Genomic DNA, 6,272 nt, shown 5'->3' with positions numbered 1-6,272 from the left:
AAGATGAGGATTCCTGGTGTCTATGATGTCTGCCGTTTGGTATGATGCAGACCCGGAGGAGAGCACAAGACTGAGGAGACCCTGTCTGTCCCTCTGATACAGTCGTGCTAGGATGTGTCAGTTATCCAGTGAAAGCTTTTGTTCTGAACCCACTACGGTGTTTAAGGTGTCAAGTTTATAATCCTGAGGGAGATTATGAGATATGAGAAGCAGAAGTAAAATCACATTGATGTGTAATAATGTTATTGTGTTTGTCTATGTGATTGACTACATACAGTGCTTGAGAAGGAAACATTTAATGCGCCAGTGGATGAGAGGGAAGTTCACATTAGGAGAGAGAGTTGACAATGGTAGTGGAATGGAGTGGTCATCACCTGTTAATCAGGGAACAGGAGGGGACTTAGCTGTAAATACAAATAGCAGATGCATTCCATTGCAGCAGCGACATCATAGGTTTGGGTAACAAGTTTCTCCATGACGTTAAACTCCGACATCTCAGAATTCACAAAGTCAAACACAGACACATCAAAGTGTCTCACTTTTTAATGGATGCATCATTCTAAATTGATTTTGATATCCCGGAGAAGACAGTAGAAACATCCATATGCAAGTTAAGCATCGTAATGTGTAATTACCTCTGCAGAGAAAACTGCAATCTGGTAAATAAATGGCATTAACTCGACAAAAAATGATATCCTAAAATATCCAAGAAAATAGCAAATGTAAATAAATGGCACTAACTCGACACATAACTATTATCTTAAAAATGCTTAACTATCTCAATCTATCCAACAATGTCACCATCTCACCAAGCTTCTAACTCACACATATGTAATACTAGATTAATTCTCCAATCCTTTGATTGGATGGACAACATGCCAGTTTAAACTGCAAATGGATAACGTCCTCTGGAAGTCGTCATAATTACCATGTATGTCTATGGAAAGGGGTGAGGAGCACGAGCCTCCAAGGTTTTGTAATGAAGTCAATGTAGCCAGAGGAGGACGGAAAATAGCTGTCCTGCAGCTACACCATGGTGCTACCCTAGAGGGTGTGGTTGAGACTACTGTGTTTTAATACAATTATTGTCATTTAGCAGACGGTCTTATCCAGAGTGACTTACAGGAGCAATTGCTCAAAGACACATCAACAGACACATCAACAGATTTTTAGAACCAGTGACCTTTCAGTTACTGGTCCAATGCTCTTAATTAACTGCTAGGCTACCTGCCTCAGGTATTTGGTGAATATATTTAGTATAGTTCTACCTTTTTAATGTTTCATTCTTACATTTTTTTTCTGATAATCTCTGAATAGGATGGTCCTCCTCTGAGGAGCATCCACTGGTTATTTTCGATGGAAAAAACGGTGTCTTGTGGGGGTGGCCATGTTGCTGGGGATCAGAAATGTCCGGTGCGGGAGAGACAGGTTGAGGTTGCCAGGGTGAGGGCAGTGAGAAAAGAAGAGGATGATAGGCAAAGGGTGAGGGAGTCTAAATCAAATCAAAGTTTATTTGTCACGTGTGCCGAATACAACAGGTGTAGTAGACCTTACAGTCAAATGCTTACTTACAGGCTCTAACCAACAGTGCAATTTCTAAGTAAAAAAAAAGGTATTAGGTGAACAATAGATAAGTAAAGAAATAAAAAAACAACAGTAAAAAGACAGTGGAAAAAGAACAGTAGCGAGGCTATATACAGTGGTGAGGCTATATACAGTAGTGAGGCTATATACAGTAGTGAGGTTATATACAGTAGTGAGGCTATATACAGTGGTGAGGCTATATACAGTAGTGAGGCTATATACAGTAGTGAGGCTATATACAGTAGTGAGGCTATATACAGTGGTGAGGCTATATACAGTAGTGAGGCTATATACAGTAGTGAGGCTATATACAGTAGTGAGGCTATATACAGTAGTGAGGCTATATACAGTAGTGAGGCTATATACAGTAGTGAGGCTATATACAGTAGTGAGGCTATATAGAGGCACCGGTTAGTGGGGCTAATTGAGGTAGTATGTACATGTACTAGGTATGGTTAAAGTGACTACGCATATTTGATAAACAGAGAGTAGCAGTAGCATAAAAGGGGGGGTGGTGGGTGGTGGGACACAATGCAGATAGTCCGGGTATCCAATGTGCGTGGGCACCGGTTGGTCGGGCTAATTGAGGTAGTATGTACATGAATGTATAGTTAAAGTGACTATGCATATAAGATAAACAGAGAGTAGCAGCAGCGTAAAAGAGGTGTTGGGGGGGCACACAATGCAAATAGTCCGGGTAGCCATTTGATTACCTGTTCAGGAGTCTTATGGCTTGGGGGTAAATACTGTTGAGAAGCCTTTTGGTCCTAGACTTGGCGCTCCTGTACCGCTTGCTATGCGGTAGTAGAGAGAACAGTCTATGACTGGTGGCGGTAGTCTTTGGCCATTTTTCAGGCCATTATATGTTTCCGCACAGTTCCTAAGCTCTGGATGGACACACTCAGGCCCAATCCCCATCTCTGCAGGGCCCAGGGCCACTTTGTCCTCCCTGGGGTGAGGGAGGGATGACAAACGGTTAGGTTCCAGTGAGGATGCAAACAAGCCAGGTCATGAATTCAGAGTAGTGTATTGGCTAGGGCGGAGCTGTTTGGAAAGTAATTACATCAAAGGCTGTTGCCAATCCGGCCCGCAGGTGGTTTGAGTAAAAAATTATATAAATACGAACTCAATATACTTTCAAATGACTAAAACCAAATGGAAACTGTGTACAAATGATAATGGACCTATATTCATACAGTTTCTTGACTGTGTCCAACTTGCTAACCGAAATGAAAGCTAGACAGGCAGAAACAACTATGAATTGACGAATGTATTTTGCAAATACTGAAGGGCAGGGCAATATAACCCATTTTCAAGGCCCCTCCAGACCACTTTGAAGACCGAATGCGCCCCCCCTGGACACAATTTGTTTGACACCCCATGCACTAAATAATTATTCTTCCATGTGTTATTTGTGGAAGGGTTTAGGAACCTGCTAACATGGAAGGGCTACGTGCTGAAGGCGGTACGTCATTCTCTCTACACCAGGACTGATGAGAAGAGAAATCAAATTCATTGGCGTTCAAACTGTGATAGGTACGGAACAGGGTTTGGCGCTTATTATGAATGTAATTGTTGTTCATTTATTGTAGTAATTTGTCAAACAGCTGGGGGAAGGTTTGAGTGATGTGTACTTTGCATGAATTATATCAGAGTATCAGGGCTGGGGTCAATTTTTATTACATTTTTAAAATATAATTTCTTGAATTGGCTGCCTTCAATTTGAATTGACCCAAGCACTGCAGATTATTGTTTAACGCAGAGCAGGTGGCCCCACCCTTTACATTGCATGTCTGATTTGGTAGATGGATTAAAATGAGATAAATTACAACTCTATAAGGCTGGTTTGAACAGATAGCAGTTATTTTATTTAAATTAATGCTTACAATTGCTTTTTCTTTTTTCACATTTCAAAGGCCTGCAAGTTGCCAACCATGGCATCTACAGTACAATACATATTAAATATATAATACATAATTAGATAAGAATACTTACCCTGTCAGATCATGCACACATGTACAGTGCATGTATCTATATCTCCCGAGTGGCGCAGCGGTCAAAGGCACTGCATCTCAGACCCTGGTTCAATTCCAGGCTGTATCACAACCGACCGTGATTAGGAGTCCCATAGTGCGGTGCACAATTGGCCCAGCGTCGTTCGGGTTAAGGTTTGGCCGGGGTAGGGTGTCATTGTAAATAAGAATTTGTTCTTAACTGACTTGCCTAGTTAAATAAAGGTATAAATAAATAAAATATCTGTGGATGTGTATGTATTAGAAAAGTGTGTTTCTGTGGGGAGTGGAGGAGCGTGAGCGTACAGGACCAGATGTTTCCTCAGGGGGCGTGTGGCGTGCTCAGCGGTGTTTGGAAAAGGATACACGCTGTGCTCACTGTAATTGGCGCACATGTTAAAGCCAATCCCTGCTGAGGTCCCTCTCGCAGTTTGTTTTCCAGCATCCCCACCTCGTCCCAGAGGGCCTGGAATCCAGGCCGCCTTACTAGACGACAGACGATAGGAAACTTGTCTGCTGCTGTCACCAAGGGGAGCTCAAAAGACAATCTGCTAGATTTAAAGTAATTGCTTTTGAGCCCCCCCCCCCTCTCTGTTCTTCTTTACTGTAATGTTGATCAGCATCTGGGGGTTGGCATTAACTGCCTTTATTTCAATCATTTTCAACATTCCGTTCACTGTGTTACTTAAAAGATTTCTGGTGTAGATTAATGATAAAGTCAACACGGCATGGTCCATCTTTGAAAGACAGTGTGTCTTTACCTGCTCTGCATTTACACTAACCAATTAGTTCTTATAGGTCACAGTACAGTACATGCTTAACTCACTCTAATATATTATTAGTAATCATATGGAATGGAACAAGGATCTTTCATTTAATAGAAAGTGGGAGGTTAGAGTTTGCCCTCAACCCACCATTACTTGATCAAAGGTAGCCATAGGTGTGAAAATGCAAAAACATTCAGTACTTTTAAAATACATGTTGATGGTGTTGGCAACCGTTTTATAATAGTCATGAGCAAGGAAGAATCAGGGTGAGAATTTCCTGTTCATCATTTAAGATTTCCACTTCATGGCTTTGTTTCTGCCAGTTCTGGGCCTCTGTTATTTTTGCACACGTGACTCAATCTGTTTTTCTTCAAGAACTTCAGCTTGAGATTGGCAAATGAGAACCAAATCAATTACTCTGTTTCGAGTTTCCACTTCAAAAAGAGAATATATTCTGTCCCCATGGGAAGATGGAAGAACAAGAAAGATGAGAAGTCAAAGTTGATCTTTTATTTTTGGCATTCTTTTTAGAGCCCTTTGCCTCCTCCCAAGTCCCTCTCCCTTCCTTCCATCTCCTCAGTGGGTTGGTCTTTATACGAAGGCAAGGAGATTCTCTGCAGGAAATGTCTTCACATATGAGTTTACAGTCCCAGGCTTTTCTGCTACATTATTATCATTGAATTATCCGCTGGATGGTGACTGTCTGACAACCCAGATGAGGAATATCACTCGGCACCATGTTGGGAGATTAAAGAAATCAATAAAAAAACGAATTAGATCAAAATAAATGCATACAAATACATGGATATAACATACATGGACATATAAACACATATAGGGGAGAAGAAGTAGGAACAATTTTGTAGTTTCTTGCAGTTCGACAGCAGAAATGTGTAGTGCAGCATGAATTAAACAGAGGTCAATGTTTATTTTTGTTAGTTGGAGACGGAGGCAATGAAGCAGTGAGACTTACGGTTGGCTGGTCAGGGGTGGGGGTGGGGAACATTGTCTTAAAATCTGTGTTGTTATTGAAAGTAGATGGGCACCCGCTGAACCCAACACAAACTCACTTAATTACCTGGCGACATAGGGATTCCATTCCCCGTCTTAGGTGTGAATCAACTTCATTGACATTGTTTGTATCTCTGACTATTCAGTTGGAGTGTTGCTCACATTTAAAGACTGGTAACCCACTGGTAACGTGTACTAACACATGCATTCTGCCCTTAGTATGGGGTTGGTGCCTATAGAGGCATTCCTAACTATTTTAGTGTATCCCTATATATCGCTCCACTGGCTACATGATCGTATTCTGGAGAAATGACTAATTAGAGGAAGTCTGGTGGGGAAAGGGAAACATATGTAAGGATCTACATGTGAAAATCAGCATAATCCGTGCATCTGATATTTCAAATTGCCACATGAACAAGATGTCCTTTTCCCTCATGTTTCTCATTCAGAGGCTGGCAGCTGGTTTGATATGTTCTGCTGGTCATGATGCTCCCACAGTGGTTGTCAGAATACAGGCAGCTTAGACCCTGTAACCAGGAGGCTATTTTTAGAAAGACTAATAAGAATTCATTTGAGCCAGAGCATTCAATTTTAACAATGTGTAAAGCATCTCACAGCAAAGACCAGAGAATAACAGAGGACGATAAACAACATTATTAATTATCTCAAAGTCCTGCTTGGTATATCAGAAATCTTTCAAGTTCACATTTGTTTAAATATTTAAGCTTTGCTATGGTTTGAATGAAAATCATATTGTGCTTCGACCTAGGCCACCGCAGCCCTCTGTTGTATCATATAAATATTTCAAGCTCTAACATAGTAAGGCCTCTTTCCTGTGTTGTATCTCAAAGGCCTGTGTCTGATAGTGTATTCCTCTTTCCATATTTTTCAGTCCCAT

Source organism: Salvelinus alpinus, chromosome 33 (assembly GCF_045679555.1).
Source record: "Salvelinus alpinus chromosome 33, SLU_Salpinus.1, whole genome shotgun sequence".
In the NCBI taxonomy this organism is placed as follows: domain Eukaryota; kingdom Metazoa; phylum Chordata; class Actinopteri; order Salmoniformes; family Salmonidae; genus Salvelinus; species Salvelinus alpinus.
The sequence above is the reverse complement of the archived record's forward strand: the minus strand, read 5'-3'. Positions refer to the sequence as shown.